Source organism: Pantherophis guttatus, chromosome 7, assembly GCF_059756535.1.
Source record: "Pantherophis guttatus breed Tessera chromosome 7, ASM5975653v1, whole genome shotgun sequence".
Taxonomy (NCBI): domain Eukaryota; kingdom Metazoa; phylum Chordata; class Lepidosauria; order Squamata; family Colubridae; genus Pantherophis; species Pantherophis guttatus.
Genome location: NC_142069.1, coordinates 42,554,947 through 42,573,015, shown reverse-complemented (window position 1 = coordinate 42,573,015; position 18,069 = coordinate 42,554,947).

Genomic DNA, 18,069 nt, shown 5'->3' with positions numbered 1-18,069 from the left:
ATACTTTATACCAGTATTACCATATCATATGGATCAACTCTGGTTAGACAAGAAAATCTGTAAATAACTAGGCACCAAGTCATAAAACATTTAAAAAGATAAAACTAGCCACTTTAAATTGCTTCTGAAAATCTATTGGATAGGCAAGGCAGACTATTAATGTCAGTGGTGGAATTCAAATTTTTTTACTACCTGTTCTGTGGGCGTGGCTTGGTGGGTGTGTGGTGTGGCTTGGTGGGCGTGGCTTGGTGGGTGTGGCAGGGGAAGGATACTGCAAAATCTCCATTCCCTCCCCACTCTTGGGGGAAGGATATTGCAAAATCTCCATTCCCACCCCACTCTGGGTTCAGCCAGAGGTGGTATTTGCTAGTTCTCCAAACTACTCAAAATTTCCACTACCAGTTCTCCAGAACCTGCTAAATAGCACCCCTGATGGGCATTAAGAAGTACAATATGCTTTTGAGAATAACTGCCAACCTATGTTCTGAGCCTGAGTGATCTTGGAAAGCCTTATCTATGTAGACCACATCGCAATAATCCAAACAAGTAGTAATAACAGTAATAGAAAACAAAGAAACTAAGATGCTCTGGAACTTTAGAATTCAAACAGACATTCACCTGCCACATAAAACCCCAGACTTAACAATTGTCGATAAAGACCAAAAACCCTGGATAGTGGACATGGCAATACCTGACAGCAGAAGAGAAGAAAAAGGAATGCAGAAAATCACAAAATACAAAGACCTGCAAATAGAAGTAGAATAACTGTGGTAAAAGGAAGCAAAGAGTACCAATACTGTCTGGGCAACTTGGGTACAATCCCAAAAACATCTGAAACACCATTTGAAGACCATTGGCATTGACAAAATCACTATCGGTCAATTGCAAAAAGCAACTTTACTTGGAACAGCTTACATCCTGCAATGCTCATTTAATATCAAACAACGTCTGCCTAGTCCAGGTCCTAAGGAAGGACTCAATAAGTGGGCAAAAATGCCAAATCCAGTCTAAACATCTGGATGATTATGTGACCATCCATAGCAATAATAATTCTACATGGTTTCAAAATTATAGCCAGATTCCTCAAATTCCCATGTATTCACAGAAACTTCAAAAAGATGTCATTCATTTCTAGAAAAGGGATGATAAGTTTAATTCAGGAGTATGCTTTATTCCCCTGGAATAGCCTCCTTGAATGGCAGTTGGCCTCCTTCCTCATGGTCTTCCAGAAACGGGGAACCATGCAGGGGTGGGTTCTAAAATTTTTTACTACCGGTTCTGTGGGCATGGCTTATTGTGTGGGCGTGGCTTGATGGTCATGTGACAATTATTTAGGATTTAGCAGAGGTACTGGTCTACCAGGCTTTTAACTGCTTGCAGAGCTGTACCGATCTACCCATTTATTTTTTGCAGGCACTGATCTACTCATGTATTTTTGCAGGCACTGATCTACTCATGTATTTGTGCAGGCACTGATCTACGCTTTTGTTTTTTTTTAACACTGATCAGCTGTAGGGCGGCCCTTTGAAGCCCCACGGCAAGAGTTTAAACAGTTTTTTCCCCTCTAGCCATCAGCTGGGACTCAGAGGCAGCAATAGATTGGGGGTGGGGCCAAATAAAAGGTAAGGATAACGTGGGGGTGGGGGGGCACGGGGGTGGGCGGGGCAGGGGGGAGAACCGTTTTGGTGACATCATATCATCACTGCTACCGGCTCGGGAGAACAAGGCTGAACCGGGAGGAACCCACCACTGGATCCATGGCTATTCTGGAAAACTTTGGGGTACAAATTGTTTCCACTTAGCTTTATATTTTATTACTATTTTAATCATTTTATAGATTGTCTTCAAGTTACAACGACTTCTTCAGAAATCATACAAACTTATGATGGAGCAAAACAAGGGGGATTTATGACCAGTCTGCAAAATTTGGTGGTGTTGCACCAAAAACATGTGATTGTGATGTGGACACTTGATGCCCAGCCTGTAATTATATTACAGCAATTTCCAATGTTCCCTTCCGGCTTCCCATCAGCAAAATCAATGGAAAGTTGGCACAAAGTCAGAAATCACTTCTACTCCTGTCAGTTTTTCACCTGCCTGCATTGTATAGTACCTTCCCATGCATTCCTGGCCCTTATGGCACCTGCATATCCCTATGTTCTGGGCTTCTGCATACCAACCGGCACCATGCCACCCCTCACACTCCCTAATGCCTGCACATAGTACTTGGCCACTTCTCCATAACACCCCTATATGTCTTGATCTGCTTGCCTGTGACCCAGGGGTGAAATCCAGCAGGTTCTGACAGGTTCTGGAGAACCAGTAGCGTAAATTTTGAGCAGTTCGGAGAACCGGCAAATATCACCTCTGGCTGGCGAGTGGGGTGAAAATGGAGATTTTGCAGTATCCTTCCCGTACCTCGCCCACCAAGCCACACCCACCAAGCCACACCACACCCACCAAGCCATGCCCACAGAACTGGTAGCAAAAAAAATTTAATTTCACCACTGCTGTGACCCCCCCCCCACTCTTCGTTAGTAACCCATGCTGTCCTGGGGTTACAGCAGTAACAGAGGCTGCAGGATTGCCATTCCTATGGGATGTGGTCATGTGACATCATACTTTACAACCTCATTGCTTATCAATGGAAATCCCAGTCCCAATTGTTGCTGTAACCCCAAGGGTACCTGTATTCTGATTTTATATCCTAATACATACTTTCTATAAACTGCCTAGAACTTGGCAATTTTGAAGCAGTGAGTTAAAATCGATCAGTCAATCATTTAGCTAATTAATTTCAGATATACCTACATATGAAGATAACAACTGTATGCTATGAAATTACATATTGTTCAACTGAAAAGTTCCTATCTTCATTCTCTCATAAGATTACATGGACCCAGTCGCTGCATTTCAACTCAGTTATCACTTCTGGTGGTTATAAAAGCAAAATTGGAGTGCAACTATTAGGCTCATTCACTTGACCTTCTAAAACAGTGGTCCCCAACCTTGGCAGCTTGGCAGCCCAGCTGAGGGGATGGAGAGGGGAACAGGGTCGTGTGAGTGGCAGCCCAGGGCACGTGCGCAGCTGAACTTGCATGAGGAATGGGCCTGCACAAATGTGCACAAGCTGGACCTGTGCAGTTCATGTGCATGTGAAGAGAGGTAGTATTTTATTCCTCTCCCTCTGTTGAGGGAGAGGTGTTTAATTCTAACATAGATGGATTCTTTTACCCCTCTTTCAAACCAATGGTCCTCTCTGTCCAAAATGTGGACTTTTCTGTCTTCAAATTTTTCTTTGTCTTTCAAACTTTAGCTCATAGCACACAGATCCTGTCACAAAGAACTCTGAACCCATTCTCTTGTAACAGCTTTCTCCAACCTGATTTCTTCCAAAATCTTCAACTTCCATTACTTCCATTTGTCATGCATACTGGAATTTATGAAAATTAAGGTCTATAACATCTGGAAAGTGCCATACTGTGGAAAACTAATTTATTTCCAAATAAACCAAATGCCATATAAAGCATTTATACATCCCAGGAATATACAATTTAAATATAAATTTGTGTCCTTACGGCCCTGAGTTGTGAGTGAAGGCTATTATCTGTAGATGCAACAAATATATTTTGACACAGGAAATGTGAATCACTGGAGTTGATGGTATCTAGGAAACTAGCATTTCTTTAAATATTTGCTCTTTATTATTTTTTTTTATGGGAATTGAAATATTATCTCATAATCCTGAACAGCTGAAAACTCACCCTGTGATGCTATGAATATTCTTCAGCTTTTATGCAGCACACGATAACTTCTCAGGAACAGTTGGGTTTTTGAAGCAATATATGATGATCTGAGATTGTTGGGTTTGTTTTATGCTTCTAAATTCTTGTCATAACACAGGCTTCATATTACTTTTTTCAAAATCATTATATTATGTTGTTTTTTGTATATGCTACTGTTAGGCAGTTTTGTAAACCATTAAGACACATTCACTATGAAATATATGACATTATCCAGCCAAAAATAAATGCATCTTCTCTATGCTTATTTCTGAATTGCTGGAGTGTACTATTAGTAATGGGGGATGTGGTGGCTCAGTGGCTAAGATGCTGAGCTTGTCGATCAAAAAGGGCAGTTCGGGGGTTCGAATCCCTAGTGCCGCGTAATGGGGTGAGCTCCCGTTACTTGCCACAACTTCTGCCAACCTAGTAGTTCGAAAGCAGGTAAAAATGCAAGTAGAAAAATAGGGACCACCTTTGGTGGGAAGGTAACAGCGTTCCATGCGCCTTGACAAATATGATGCTTTACAATTTCCCCATATCTCCTGAGCTGTCTGAGGGGAAGGGGAAAACTCCCAAAATCTGTTGAAGGCAGCCTTGGTGGATAGGAGCCTGCTTCTTCTCTGTCTGTGGCAATTGTTGATTTCCTTCTTCCCCTGACCCACTCCTGTTAACAGGGAAGAAAGTAAGCAGTTTTTCTTTCCCTTTCCCACCTCATAATACACATTATTACAGGTAATCCAAAATGTTGCTCACTTCTTATTCAACTAATCTTAAGAAAGAAATTATATTGCGGGTGTGGGGGGAAATTATTGCCATTGCTGTTTGCAAGCTATTATTAAATTTTAACATGTCTTATAGGAAAGTGAGAAAATGAAACCTTTCTCAATATGAGAGATAATCACTCAGGTTTACTGTAATGTACATTTTAAATTTATTTATTTTTAAAGGCAGCCTTCTCAAAGTGCTGCTTGGGAAACCACATTTCATATGGCCCTATAAAATGTTTATTGCAGGACAAAGTTATCTACTGTCTAAGAAAAACATAACAGTATATTTGGCTTTCTGGTTATTTGTAGAAAAAAGAGGACTTATCTAGATATGCTTCAAATTAAAAATGATGTCCATTATCACAGCATGTGGAAAAAAGGAAGATCTCCTGAAGCAATAATGCACGAAGAACTTTTTTATGGAGGCTAACTCAATTTTAAATTCACCTGTCAGTTTAACTGTATAAATTCTTTTTAATACAGAATATGAGGAAGAGGTGATGTCCACAGCTGTTCATATCCTTGGTAAGTCATTTTATGCAGCTCCTGTTTCATTGTGCTCATCGAAAACACGTGTTCTTCATTTATTATGCATCTACATTCAAGTATCTGATAAATTTCTTAGGGATATATTTTTTTTACATATGTGATATATCACATTAGTTGCAATTGATACAGATTTTCAGAATCAAATATTACTAACCTTGTGGTTCCAGGAAATGTGTTTTACTTTGATAAGCCTTGTCAAATTTCCTGATACTTGACCAATTTGACTAAGAATGATTGATTTTGTGTTTGCATATGAATGGATAGAAATATATATCATTAAAAAGCTGTTAGCACATGTTTAATCTTCCTCTCAGTCCCTTCAGAATCCAATGTTTAATAATGTGAGGCATTCTTAATGTTCTCTGGGTGGTAATCAAATGTTTGTGAATGTTCATATAGGTACTATTGAAAATTCTGTGGCCTTCCCCTGCCCAATTCAGATTAATGTCTCAAGGAACAATTGAACTTTCTTAGTTTTTTTTCTTTTAGCTTCTCATCCAAGAAGTGACCTGGATGTTTGAGAATCTCCATGGATATTTACCTCACATTAACCTATTATAGGTAGATATCAGAAGACATATGCTTGATTTATTTTTAAAAACACACACACACAATTTGATGTCCATTAGACAACAGCATTTAATCTTTGTCCTTGATAAAGATTAAATGCTATTATTAAAAATAATTTCAATAATTGTTCCAAATTCTTGTGAAATGACTTAGTTTACTTTACATCATATCCAGGCCTTATACACAGTGATAATAACTGACAGTGACAACTGACTAATGGCAAGAACAATTAATCAATGAAATGGCTTACCTCTGGAAGGTAAGTGGGTGCTCCATCACTGAAGATTTTCAAGAAGAGACTGAGCAGCCATTCAGAATAAGATAAGGTCTCCTATCTTAGGAGAGTGCGGCCGCACGGGTGGTGACGGGAGCGACGTGGCGCTCCCATGTAACACCTCTCCTGCGCGAGCTGCACTGGCTCCCGGTGGTCTTCCGAGTGCGCTTCAAGATTTTGATTATCACCTTTAAAGCGCTCCATGGTTTAGGACCTGGTTATTTAGGGACCGCCTGCTACCACCAATAGCCTCCCATCGACCAGTACACTCCCATAGAGAGGGGCTCCTCCGGGTGCCGTCGGCCAAACAATGTCGACTGGCGACCCCCAGGGGGAGAGCCTTCTCTGTGGGGGCACCTACTATCTGGAACGAGCTCTCCCCGGAGATACGGAGGATCCCGGATCTGCGTACCTTCCGTCGCGCGCTCAAGACTTTCCTATTTCATCAAGCCAGCCTGACCTAAGTCTTTCCCCTTTTAAATGGAAATTTTAAATTTGGTTTTAAATTATTGGGGTTTTAAATTTGTTCAGCCAAATTATTTAATTTGTTTTAGTCTATTTTAAATTTTGTATTTATATGTTTTATTCTATGGCTGTTCACCGCCCTGAGTCCTTTGGGAGTAGGGCGGTATACAAATTCAATAAAATAAAATAAATATTTGAGCAGAGGGTTGGACTAGAAGACCTCCAAGGACCCTTCCAATCCTATTATTCTATTTTCTACGTTCTATACCTTAAAATACTTGTATTCTTGTTATGTGTCCCACTAGCCATAACTTTATATAGAAGATATTCAATTATTTTGCTTTTGTTTTATACATTTATTAAGAGTTTTTCCATACAATAAAAACAGAAAAAAAAGAAAAAAAGAAAAAAGTATAACAAATAAAAATAGAAAAGAACTAAAGTTAAGAAATATTATGACTTCTAACCTTCTTTTAAATGTATAGTTACAATGTTATAATCACTCCTCGTTCTTAGATATTTTACAATAAGTCAATCAGCCCATCAATTAGTCCAAGTCTATCTTAATTTTCTAAATGATAAATCATTTCATTTCTTTCTCTTTCAGCAAAAAGTCCATAAAACTTTCATAAAACTTTTGATCTTTCAAAAAAAAGTTTTTGTTGTTGTTTTCTGACCAAACAAGTTAATGTTGGAATTGCTGCATATTCTAATATTTTCATAATCCATCCCACTGGATTTCATCGTTCTTCCATCATTGTGCATACAGTAATCTTGCTGCAGTTACCATATATAGTATGGTACCTTAACCCACTGAGTTTGATTTCAAATCCTATATTTGGATTTATTTTATTTTATCTAAAAAAGTTTCCTTGTAAAGTAAATACTGAACTCTGACAACTATTTTATTTAGCATCCTTCTTCCGAACCGAACTGAACATTGATATAACATTGGATTTATTTCTTCTACTGGACTAAAAATACCTTGTAAAAAAGTATTTTCTTGCAAGACATGTCATAAATACTGTAACTCTGAATTAGTCCCTGTTAAATTTTCTAGGAAAAAAATATTTTTGAGCAAGATTTTATGAACAAAAGAATTTTTTACAAATAGTAAAGTCACAGACAGTAAGTTTCTTCCCTCCCACCATCTCTCATCCCCATATAAGATGGGTTTTGTCCTTCAAGATGATCACCCTATTCACATAGCACACTATTTAAAAAGGTTAACATGAATGTGTTTGTTGCCATGCTACCTCCGAAGTGGCTCTCTAATTACAGTGGTGGTTTTCAAAGGCTGAGTATATTGTCTGAACCTGGAATAATTTCTTTTCCCATTTAGCAGTGACCAAGATGTGAAATTAAACACTTTTTAATGTTTTAAACTTTTTGTTTTAATATTTTAATGTTTAAAGTTTTAAACTAAAAACCTGAATTTGAATTTGTCCAATCTGAATTGTGACTGCTACTTATCCACTAGCACAAATGCTTTTAACCTAAAATATTTGCCCCATGTTTTATTAAAAACTGTGTGTTTACTTTGTCATGGTATTGTGAGTTAAGAGCGTACTGGAAAAAAAATGATCGATGCATTTTAAATATTCTTCAGATGTTTCTGTCCAGTCTTTTTACCTTTCATAATATTTTATAAGTTATTATTATAGATATAACCCTATTAGGTTACGGTACGTGTTGTATGGTCATGCCCAATTATTAGGGAAAGGCTGCAGTCATATTTCACTGGGACAAATTTCATATCAAAGTCACACATAATAGGAAGCTTGTCCTTACTAGTTACATGCTGGCATGCAAAAAGACAGTATAGATTTGGCAGAGATTCAAACATTTCTGAATAATCTGAAAGAAGAAGCACCATCCTACAATTTGCAATAGAAAGTTATTTTTTATATATATAAACATGAAACTTATGGCATGTTTCAGGTATTTTGTGGGTGCAGAGGTACGTATGTGTGTATGAAAATACAGTATACCTGCTTAAAGAAAATGGTATCCATGTTAACTAGAAAAATAGGTAGGTTCATTTAATAATAACCAAAATAGTTATTTCTAATAACATTGTTAAGTACATTTAATATAATTCTGTGAGGCAATGAAGCTGGGGTTGCTGTCCCCTTTTGGGAAAAGCAGTTGCAGCCAGATGGAAATGCTTCCAACCCATTTACCCACCCGTTCCCCAAGGTTCATGCTTTTTCTCAAAAAGCCATAAATGTTTACAGCTCCAGAAACTAGTGAGAAGATGAATTCATGGATTAGTGAATTCATTCGTTTGTTTGTTTGTTCATTCATTCATTCGTTCATTCCCCACTCACAGTTTACTACCAACCATCCATGCTGGTGTCACAGGTGTCTAGCTAATTGAGTCACACCCCAGCATTTTTAGGAATATGTCAACATCCATAGGTGGCCTCACTTGAGTCAGGCTGTTAGTCTATAAAAGTGTGTGTGAGTTGGAGAGAAAAGCAAGAAGACAACACTTAGCAGCCAAGGAAGCAGGAAGCCACATTTGGATTGTACAACTATTACAAAAATCTAATAGCTATTATCAAGCTATGGTAAGCAGCATATCCTGATGGGATTCCTGCTTAGACCTTAGCAAAGAGCTTGGCCTGGAACAAGGTAGCAACCAGAAAATGGAGCAAACTCATTGAGACAACACCTCATCCCAATCAGAGCAACACATTTTGGAAGAAGACAAAGGCTGCAGCCATTTTATAGACTTTGAGATGTTTATTTGTTATAAAGACTAACCATCAAAGATTTATTTATGTGGCTACATCAGCTTGCAAAGTTTAGGAAGGTTGAGTTAATCCAGAACATCAGGAAAGATATTTGTTACAACAAAGTACTTTGTGGAGAAAATAGGAAGAGAAAGGGGTATTGATACTTCTCTCTGTATATGTGTATATGTATGTATACTGTATGTATATGTACATGTAGGATCATAATAAACAATTATCAATACAATAAAAGTCTGGATAGTGGCAGTACCTGGAGACAGCAGAAGAAAAAAAAAACTGGAGATAATCCCAAAATACAAAGTTCTGCAAATAGGTGTAGAATGATTACTGCAAAAGAAAGCAGATGTTACCAGTAATAATAGGTGCCTTGGGTATAATCCAAAAACATCTGGATCACTGGTTGAACACTATTGGCTTTTGCAATTGCAGTCAATTGCAAAAGGCAGCTTTACTTGGAACAGCTTACATCCTGTGACAATACTTTTAACACCGTCGAACAACATCTGCCTATCCCAGATCCTTGGAAAGAATATGTGGATAAAAATGCCAGTCTAAATATTTGGTTGACAGTGCAACCAAATATAACAATAATGCAATGTTTTAATTCCATTATCTTTAAATAATGCCAATCTCTAGATACTGGTAAGCATTTTCAGCTTAATATCTGTGGTTCAGTCATCCAAGTTATCCTTGTCTCAAAAGTTCTTTTTTTCAAAAGGCAACAGGACTGTTTTTTCCTTGAGAAAGAAGACATTTTTTTGCTTCTCATGCTAGAAGCTTTATCAGTTCTGATAGCGGGTGGATAGAAGGATACGAAAAATAGGAAGGTTAAGTAATTCCTTTACATCTCATATGCAAATTTTATCATTTTCAGATATAAAATATTACAGTATTGTCAAAAACGAATTACCAAATTCCTTAAAATCCCAATATGGTGGTCTTCTAATCCAATCTCCTGCCCAAGGCAGGAGTCCTTATACCATCCCAGACAAATGATTATCCAAAGTTTTCTGGAAAATCTCCAGTGATGAAGCATCACTGAAGTATGAAGATGTTGAAGAGCACTGAGCCCAACACAGAACCTTAAAGTTTCCCACTGCATGCTTCCTCCATGTAGATGGAGATCCATTGAGGACTACACACTAAGACTGACCAACTGCAAATTCATCTGGTGGGGGTACTATCTATTCCACATTGCACTAAGAAATAGGCTGCAGTATAGTTTATCAAATGCCTTACTAAAATCCAAGCATACAATATCCAGAGCATTTCCCTGATCCACTAATTCTTTATCAAAGAATGCAATAAAGTTTGTCTAGTATGTTCCATTTTAATAAACCCATACTGGCTTCCAGTAATCACCTTGTTCATTTCTAGATGCTCACAAATCCATTTGCTTATCTTTTCCAGGATTTTCCCAGGTATTGATTGGTCTTTAGTTTCCTGGAACCACTTTTTAAAATCCTTTTTGAAGACTGGAACTGCATCAGCATTTTTCAATACTCTGGTGGTTCCCCATGCTCCAAGAGCTCTGAAAGATAAGGCAACTTTCTACATCTGCTGTAGTTACATGGTTTTTAATAAGCTTAACAGTCTGGTATAGAGGTTAGGGTGCTGGCCTAGAAATCAAAAGACTGTGAGTTCTAGTCTTACCTTAGGCATGAACGGTGGCTGGGTGTCATACTCTCTCAGCCAATCCACCTCACAGGGTTATTTTGTGAGGGAAAAGAGGGAGAGAAAGAGAAAGAAATATTAAGTATGTTCACTGCCCCATCAGTTATTTATAAAGTAATAAAGTTGGGATAAAAATCTAATAATTGAAGAAATAAACTTATTTTGCACCGACTATATGTCAAAACTCAATTTTATTTGTTTTTTCATTGAATTCACTTTTTAATAACTGACTGAATCAATTAAGAAAATTAAAATAAGGTTCATAGGTCCAAACATATTTATTAGGATTACAAAATTATATTCAAGCTTTAAACTTTTCAAGAATTCATCAGAAAAACTGTACAAAAGTAAGGCAATGGAGAAAATAGCAGGAACAATGCAAACAATGGCTTTTATATGATGGCCATTAAACCAGGGGTGAAATCCAGCAGGTTCTGACAGGTTATGGAGAACCGGTAGCGGAAATTTTGAGTAGATCGGAGAACCAGTAAATACCACCTCTGGCTGGCCCCAGAGTGGGGTGGGAATGGAGATTTTGCAATATCTTTCCCCTAGGGGTGGGGAGGGAATGGGGATTTTGCAGTATCCTTCCCCCAGGAGTGGGGAGGGAATGGGGATTTTGCAGTAATCTTCCTCTGGAGTGGGGTGGGAATGGAGATTTTGCAGTATCCTTCCCCTGCCACGCCCACCAAGCCACGCCTACCAAGCCACACCACATCCACCAAGCCACGCCCACAGAACTGGTAGTAAAAAAAATTAAATTTCACCTCTGCATTAAACCTGTGAGAAAAAAGGAAAAATTAAATTTGAATAACTCATTTGATTTGAAAAATTAATCCAATATAATTCAGATGTTCTAATCAAACTGAATGAGATCAATTCAGTTCACTATTTCTGAATTTCTTTGGAAAATTTATTTCACTGTAAATGCAGGAGCATCAATTCAGTTATTTGATTCAATCTAATAGTAGTTTTGACATTCAAGTTCAATCAGTAATCACTTTATTGCATTGCCTTTAAATCAAAATTCCAACTTTTTTGCACAACCTTAGCGATTGTGTGTGTGTGTAAATATTGGCTTTGGGACTAAACATATTAGTCACCAACAGGCACTGTAAATATATTATACCTGGGGTCTTAAGACTGATAACACTACACCACCACTCTAACACCAGTTCAAAATAAATAAATAAATAAATTGGGTTCCTTGTCTGTTTAAAGAAAGTTGTGTGCATAGAATCTGATTAAGTGAGGAACAAAAATGAAGTGAAATGTCTATTTTTTTCCACTGAATTCCAAAACATTTTGGCCTTTCAAATCCCATAGGATTCTTGATTTGTAGTAGGGTTGGCTGTGAAGTTACTGAACTCTTTAACTCAATGTGTTGGATACTTCCTTGTGAAATTTAATTTTTAGAATCTGTGCCAGGATAGGTCAACTTACTGAAAAGTAATCTACTATCCCATACTGGAAATGTCATCACTCAGTAGTGATGAAAATATAACCTGATCTAATAACCCTTCTCAGATTTCTCCTATCAGACAACAGTATAGTATTTTTTTTTCAAAAGAAACATCTCTTAATTAAACGTATTGGATGGCATATGTGTAATACACAAAACAACCTCAGGTATTATTGGTCCTTCCTTGAACAAGTAATGTGTCCTCTTCTGTTTTAAGAGCTGAGATACAGTTAGCAGTTAAATAATTGTATACAAGTAATAAAACAATGCTCCTATTTAGCCCTTCCTAAACTCTTCTCCAGATATGTTGGATATTAACATCAACAATTCCATGCTAGCAGAAATATTTGGCTGGTTGAAGCAATAGTTCAACATGTATTAAATTCATGCTTATAATTATATAAATTACCTAATATGTTCTTAATAAGTAAGTAAGTAAGTAAACAAACAAACAAACAAACAACTTGAAGAAGATTGCACTCAAAGGTAGAACTGGATGCCAATGTCTCAAGTATATGTTTACATTAGTTATTCTTCTAAATAAATACTGGTGTCAATTTGACATTGATTGATGTGCTCCATCTGCTCAATGAGAGTAGTCTTCATGATTATCATTCTGAAGGATAATTTTTTCTTCCACCTCTGAACTTTTGCTTTCCACGCTGAATTAAATGTTATGTTAGTACATAATAATGTGTGGAGGAAATCAGACCTAAAACTTGTGGGGACCCCAGGGGCAGGAACTGGAGCACAATGTATTTTGGGGGGTGGGATGAGGGAGGCCCTGGGAGGGCCAGGGCAGGTATTTTTCACATTTCTGAACCACCCATTTCCCTCAAAGAGTGACTCTGGGCAATGCACAATAAAATATTATTATTGAGTTTGAAATTTTTCATATGGCTTATGTACTCAGATGGACTTGATTTAAGGGTTTGATGTTGATTGAAAAGATCCACTTGCATGAGAGGAACATTACTCTGTTTATATTCTGAATTGATAAAAAGACTTCAAGATTAGACATTAGAGGGCACCAGATGCCTACTTTAAAAGAAACTTAAGTGACAGAAAGTTTTTGAATTATTTTAACATTTTACTAGCATCTGCTGGTATAACTACAGAAGATTAGGCTCCATTGAATAAAATTGAAATTGATTTATGGGTGAAATTTTAAAAAATTAGCTTACAAGGAGATGGAAATAATGAATTTACAAATGAAGGATGATTCTTATTAATTCCAAAATCTTATTCCAACATGCTATAGCACGTTGGGGGGAAAAAAATTTTCTTTCCTTACTATTGATTTTTTGTATTGATTTTTTTTCCTTTTTGTTATTCTTTAACAATAAAAATATAATAAAAAATTTAAAAAAAAACAAAATCTTATTCCAAATCCATCTAGTCCCTTAGTTTACTTGTAATTTTTCAAAATCAACATTCTAATTGCTCTTTTGCTGTTTATTAAAAAGATTTTTTAAAGTTAAACTTAAACTTGTATTTAAAACTTCTTAGTGAAAGAAAGGAAACCCACTCAGTGCTATAAAACATATTGTTCCAAAATTTCCTAATAACTAAAAAGGAAGTAAAAACCAGTTTCTGAAAGTGACTAACAAATGAGATTCAGGGACTCCTCCCTAAGATGCCTGCTGGACAGTAAGAGGTTTTTTTCTCTTTCTCCTACCAATGATCTGCTAATATTGCTGCCAAAACTGATTCTCTGGCAGTGCTGCTCCCTGAATTTGAGTACTTAGGAATGACTCAAGACAGCTTTTGGATAGTCATGGATCCATCTGGGAAGGAGAGTCTTGAAGATTCCAGTTCCATTTGGGAGCGATCAGAAAGTCATTGGTCATCCATCTTCCTTTCAGCAGTTTATCTTCTTAAGCATACCTGAGTTTTAACTTCAGTTTTTGAATTTTCTGTTTTAATCTGCTTTTTATCTTTCAAAGTTGACCATCTGGCTGAATACTGATTTATTTTAACCCCTTGCTGGACTCTACCTGTTCTCTTTTTTCCTTTGATTTATGCTGTTTTGAATAACTTTCATTTTCTGTAAGGAAACACGGCATATACTTGGATGGTGAAAGTGCTTTCATTTGATTTACATTAATCTTGGACTCTCACCACAGGGCTTTTTCATTTTTTAAACTTGCCAAATACTTACTTTTTCTTTTCATTTAACCTTGGATCAAAATATCCAGAAAACATCTTTCCTGTTTTTTTTCCTGCTTCAGTGTCCTTTGTTTCCTGGCTAAATTACACAGAAAAACAGTGTATCGGATTACAGACAAGCAAGGGCTGATATCCAGAAAAAGTCCTTTAGGTAACATGCAATTTTTAGTTGAAAGCTTTTTTAAAAAAAAGTTTGATGAAATGATAATGGCTGTAGAAAATCTTCAGATGCATGTAGTTCTGGATAAATTAATTCACAAAAGGAATGTGATTAAAAAGCTGCAAACCATTGGAAGGGTGTCAGCAACCCGTGGCTCCTGAGCTGAATGCGGCTCTTTGGGCCCTCTGCTGCGACTCCCTGTCCCATCACTGGCTCGTCCCGCCCTTTGCCTTCCCCTCCCAGTCACTCCTCACCTGGCCCAAACACTTCACCAGGTTTTGTGGCTCCTGGTGGTTTTTTTTCTGTGGGAAATGGGTCCAAATGGCTCTTTGAGTGTTTAAGGTTGCAGACCCCTGCATTGGAAAGTCTGGAAAAAGATATGGACTATTCAGACATAGAACCTACTGAGCAAGTTGCATACCCCTCTCTAAAAGTTCAAGCCTGCATTCTTTTACAATAGCAGAAGCCTGTGTGAATGGAGATGTGATAAATTGGATTTTTGGAGAAGGACTGAAGAATTTTGGGGAATGGATGTGTTATATTTAATCAGAAACCACTTTCATCTGGATTTTGTTGGGAAGATAGACCAATTGTGGAGACTGCATTTGATATTTAATTGGTCAACAATTGATAAGAGATGTTATTAAGAAGCAAACATGGATATTTGTTCCAGTGTTCAGCTAGGGAAGATAGTGTGTGTGTGTGTGTGTGTGTGTGTGTGTGTGTGTGTGCATGTATGTATGTATGTATGTATTGAGGGGGGTGTTAGTACACCTTTTTTCAATGTCGTGTTTATGTTTTTTCTTTTTTATATGTTTATTGAAGTTTTGTATTTTAATTTCTCTCAAAATGAGTTAGAAAACAAATGAGGCTCAGCAAACCTTACCCCCTTATAGGTTGCATTAGGGCTGGGAGCCTGGTTGAAATCCTTCCACTATCAATGTTTAACTCATGAGCTGACAAAACCTCAGTTTTTATAATGCAGTGATGGTGAACCTATGGCACATGTGCTGGAACTGGAACGCAGAACCATCTCTCCGGGCACACTAGCTGTCGCCCGTTGCTCTTCCGGGTTCCGGTACTAACATGCACACAGGCTAGCTGATCTTTGCATGCATGGGAGTGCAGGAAACCAGAAGAGCAAGAGTCTTTGCCATCCAGTATTAGCTACCTAGTCATCAATCTCCATTGCAATGCTGTCCCCATTCCTTCAGGGACATTTAGTTCATCATGAAACCTCACTAAAAAGTCTCCAGTGTAATGTTTTTCAAGCATTTGTTGCTGAAAAAGGCTATATCATTTTAAATAGTTTTGAATTTTTAATCATTCAGGTAGGAAAAAATATCTTTGTATCATATTGAATTAATTTCCATATATGTACACATTTGAAGATAAATATGTATTAATTATAAGATTAATGTGTGTATTACAATCAGTTGATCATAATACCAGACTTCAGGTATATTTCAGCAAGGCTTGTAATTTAGATCTAAGAACCATAAGCAACATTTTGAAAACCAAATTGAGTCCCCAACTATTTGGGTGTGATTAGTATTTCTATGTGGCAGAACAAATTTTCTCTATAACACATACTGCTTTTATGTTTGTTCTTTGCTAGCTTAACATGACTTTTCAACTAGTAGTCTGAATCAGATTTCAAAATACATTTAACAATAAATTTATCTTATCTGTGACCATTCATAATCCAGGAAACTTTAACCTTCTTTTCTAAGAAAAAAAACCATTACTTTTGACTTAATACAATCAATATTGTTATAATTCAGAAGCTGAAAATCCAGGGCCACCTGCATCTCCTAAAACTTTTTGGATTACTGGAGTTGTCTTTGACTGTACCGCCATAATTCAGCATTCAGATGGGCTTAAAAGAAGAAAAGCTAGAGCCCTGTGCATAATAAATAATATGAGGAGGAAAATACTTCTACCGTTTTGTTGTCTTCCGCAACAAGATAATAGAAAAAGTTCAGCCCCCAGTTGCCAACTACAAATTATTAGTTTTCTGATTGCAAGGGCACTACTGTAAAAGCTAGTTACTTCTGCAGGGACATTTTCTGAAGTGTCTTGATCACTTGATCCCTCCCTGATCAAAGAAACCAGACAGACTGTTTGGATTCCAAGCTGTTTCACTGGAATTAATGTTTCTATCTCTATGCAGTAGAGTTATTTGTAACATGTACTTGCAACTCCTTGAAACCAAGTTTATACATTTATCTAAGGAGACCTTTTTTTCATGAAGGTGAACAACAAGGTTATCTTTTACAATGTTTGGTATGTTATAGGCGCTTAATAGGCAAAGTACAGAAATTGGTCATGCAGATTTTGGCTTCAAACCATTGCTTTCACCATTCCATCTTCCTATTCCTAAATTGTTAGGGAAAAAAACGTGGCCATCAGAAACCAATCCAACTAGATGTGTCACTAAGCATATGCATTATGTATATCAAAAACAGGAAGCAGTAATTTTTATTTGGTCTGAATCAGAGTCCAACTGTATTGTTAAAAACTACACGTGCAAACAAGTAATTGCTACTGGCTTCAAACCCGGGGTCTGATTGAAAATCGGGCAATCTGGCATATATGGCACACATATATCTACTGAATGCACATTCACTGTATGCCAACAGAGTCTTATGAATTAGCCCATGGATGGATGGATGGATGGATGGATGGATAGTAGATACTCTTGGACCACGCCTAATTGGTGTGGGTCATAGGAATCCTATGCTGAAAGAAAAAGCCAACAATAATGCTCAGCCCAACAAAGATACTGATTTGCTCCTTTGCTGGTATAATCTTCAGGCCTACTTTGGGGATCTATACTTAGCCCTGGGCCCACAAGGATTCATCCCTGTTTGGGATTGAAATTGATTGCAGGTAGTCCTTGATTTACAATAGTTTGTTTGAAGTTATAAGGGCACTGAAAAAAGTGAGATGGCCATTTTTCACACTTACGATCATTGCAACATGATCAAAATTCAGATGCTCAGCAGCTGACTGATACTTATGATGATTGCAGTGTCCTGAGGTCATGTTATCACCTTTTGCAACTTTCTGACAAACAGTCAATAGGGAAGCCCGACTCACTTAACAACCGTGTCACCAACTTATCAACTTCCGTGATTCACTTAACAAATGGGGCACAAAGGTTGCAAAATGGTGCAACCAATGTCTCACTTAGCGACAGAAATTTGGGGCTCAATTGTGGTCGTAAGGCAAGGATTACCTGTACTCCTTTTTTCCTTCACACCCCACCCCACACTTACACCCAGAAACAAGCAACTCAGCTTTGTCATTCATTCTCTCCCCCCACCCAACCTGGTTTTTGTTTTAATGGCTCTTGAGTTTATAATTTGGGGGAGTGGGGGGTGGGGGAGGGGAGATGTGTCCTTTCTGCTCCTCCTTTCCTCCTGGCCCATC